Source organism: Papaver somniferum, chromosome 7, assembly GCF_003573695.1.
Source record: "Papaver somniferum cultivar HN1 chromosome 7, ASM357369v1, whole genome shotgun sequence".
Lineage (NCBI taxonomy): Eukaryota > Viridiplantae > Streptophyta > Magnoliopsida > Ranunculales > Papaveraceae > Papaver > Papaver somniferum.
Window position 1 is genome coordinate 257,390,547 of NC_039364.1, and position 3,512 is coordinate 257,394,058.

Sequence of the window (3,512 nt, forward strand, 5' to 3'; positions counted from 1 at the left end):
AAAATTTAAAAATTCCAAAAAATTAAAAAAATTAAAAAAATCATAAAAATGGAGCTCATTTACCTTGAAATGTTGAATCTTGTGCAAATATGTATTTTTATTAGGAGTCTTAGTCTAGATATTTAGGCACCCTGATTCTAGCACAATTCACATAGTGATAAGAAATTTGCACGCGCACGATCTACCAATACATGTATGGCCTCGATCTTCAAGGTGTTTGATAGGAAGTTACGATTGCCAATCACTTTAGAATACTGAACGAGACTTGACTAGCTTGTTCTTTGGTTGGTTGGGATAGAAGGTGGAGGTTACATTAAGAAAGACAACCATCGAATTTAACTGGGTGCATCAAAAAGGGCTACCTCTTGCAAAGTGTCATGTAATTTTTTGTTTCTTTTTGCTTATGTATCAAAAGTGTTACCTTGTTAAAAAAAAAAGTATTTATCAATTCCGCCCTATCTTGTTCCAAAAATAAAAGAGAGTAGTCAATGTAAATAAGAGTCATGTAAAGAGTCATCTTTTGTTGTATTATAGTAAGCAAGGAAGGGTGCATGCCATTGATGTACAACGCGAGTAATTGTGAAATACCTCCAACTCATTCACAATTCTCGTAAAGTCCGGACAGCTAGCTAGATTTCGACCTTGGTTCTTAGCCTGAGAAACTATCTCTTGGTGATTAGTAGTCATAACATCCGATCTTTCTTTACACATGTGTAGATACACTTTACACTCTTATCACATGTCTTTATTTGTTATCAGTGCTAGGATTGTGCCTTAGATAGCTAGATTGACATCTCCATTTTGCTGTGAGCTTAAACTGTCTTGCACATGTCACATTTGATGGAATATGAGCTTATATTTTGTCCTAGAACTTTGTAGGTACGTTCTAAGCAAACCTTCACGAGACTTCACTCGTCCACTAGGGACACTTGGTGGTTTAAAAGGCTTAGTGCATATGCTAAATGCATTCGAGAGACCAGCGACAGTGGTATAGGTAGGATTTCCTTAGTTTTGTTTTACTTGAGGACAAGTAAAATTCAGGTTTGGGGGTATTTGATGAGTGCTAAAAAGTGCATATTTCTATATATTTTTCTTGGCATTTAACTCATCTTATGTGCATTAATTCTACATTTTATCCCATATTCTGTATTTTCATTGTTTTCAAGAATAAATATTTTTATTAATTAATTTTGTATTTTTAGGTACTAAATAAAGCTTGGATGAATTGTTGAGCGAAAAGAGCAAAGAAACGGTCAAGACTCCCGCAGGAAGGCAGCAAAGAATGATGTTTGCAAGAGCCGGATAAACTAGAAGTGGGCTTGAAGAGGAAGAATTGTTCTTAAAGAAGATACGGGCTTGGCATACCCAAGGCCCAAAACCCTTACCCAAATCCATTTCCAATATCCATACCCATTTCCATGAGAACCGTCAGATAGGATCCATCACATCATCCTACGGTCGCCTCATCATCGTGCATCAAACTCTGAAGTTCCTGTCAAACATCATAGTACCTAACTCCAATCTAAGCCGTCAGTTTTGATGTATCATATATCCAACGGTCGCTCCAAGCCTGCTTCCATCTTGCCGTTAGATCCATTTCAGAAGTGACAACTCAACGTTTATCCTCGTTGTTCATCAACATTTGCTACACCCGCCTAACACTACAACACCAAACCCACCTTCATCTAATCGAACCAAACACACCCTTCTCCCAAAACCATCGAATCCATCTTCTTCCCCTCTCCGTCTGCAGAACCCGTACGCCATCACCACCACCTTCTCCCCTGCCATCTCCACCAAACGCCACCAACAACTCTCTCCACCAAATCAAACAAAACCCATCATCACCCTACCTTTCCCTAGCCTTCTATTTCATTAATTTCCCCTCTTTTCTCTCTGAAACGCTAGATGAGAAAATGATGAAATAGGTGAAGCTAGAGGATCAATTAAGGCATGGAGAGGAGCAGGAAGAGCAGAAGAAGAGTGGGTCGAAGAGATGGAGCAATTGTCCCATCTAATTAGGTGAGAAATCAGAAACCCTAACTGCCCTGTTTTGAATTTGGGGGAAAATTGTAAACCCTAATTATGTAAATTGGGTATAAATATGACTTGTGGGTGTTGTTGTAGAGCTATGCCTGGATTAGCCAGAGCACCACCTCAGAGGCCTGGACTAGCCAGTGCCCTCAATTATCCATGTTCTGTGAATTTCAATTATAGTTCTTAATTCAGTTAATTTCAATTTCAAATGTTAATTATGTTTATCATGTTCTAATTTCATGTGCTAGGGTTTAGATGATACTCTTGAATTGTAAGCTAGGATAGTCCTTGTTCATGTCACTGTTCTTGTACTGCTGAAACTAAGTAGGAATGATAATTAGCTAGTTGAGTGAATGCACCTGTGATCAGCTGTGCTGTAAGAAGACAGCTGATTCTAGGGGTGTAAGAGTGAGAGTAGCTAAGGATTCAGTCCATTTGAAGGACTATGCTTAATTGAAGTAGGGAAGTTAGTAAACTTAGTGATCAAATGCACCTGTGATTGAGTGTGCTGTAAGAAGACACTCAATGATAGGGGTGAACTAGAGAACTTAGGGGATTAACCTTCCACTAATGCGGATTGCTAGATGACTGGTTGAGCAAACAAGCCTGTGATCAGCTGTACTGTGAGAAGACAGTTGATGCTAGGGGTAAGTTAGTAAGATTAGTTAAGTAAATCATCCACAATCTTCCCTGAGATGAAACAAGAACATGATTGATTAGATGCTGCCTTAGCTTAGGATCAAGAAGTAGATTCAAAGACCCTAGTACCTTCATTCTATACTTCACTGCCTTTGGCTCATTGCCATTGTAACTGTCACTGCCACTGTCACTTACTGTCACTGCTTAGCTTAGGAAACTTCAACTACACACACAAGTCCCTGTGGATTCGACCCGTTCTTGCACAAACTACAACCGACACCGTGCACTTGCGGTTTAACAAGTAGGCTTTCTTTTACTCTTATTTTCTACATCTTTAAGAGCCTACCAGTAGCTATCGACGAAAGATGGAGATTCCTTGAAGTAAAGAGGGAATTTTTGACTCGCATAAGCTCCAACTTTAGGCGCTCATTATCATCATGGAGATGGTGATTCAGCTCCTCATTGCGCGAACAGTCAATTAACAAACGATCTACTTGAGAGAAAAGAGTTTCCACCTTCTCATTCAAAATTGTGTTTTCGGACACATAACAATCATTATGGGTCATGAGGTTCATATTCTAAGCACGTATATCTTCTAGCGAGCAGCTGATTTAGAAGCATTCGCTTGATGATGCATGCATCGATCTTGACGAAATATGACATAAGAAAATAACAAAAGTAGAGAGAAAGGAAAAGAAAGAATCTGCGAGGGAAGTGACTCAATCAAAAGCTTTTTCATTTTCTGACTTTGCTTGCTGGAGTGCTCCTTTTCCTCTTTCATCTCATTTTCCAAAGACTTGATCAGAGCCTCGTCCTTCTTATCTTTCTCGCGAGCA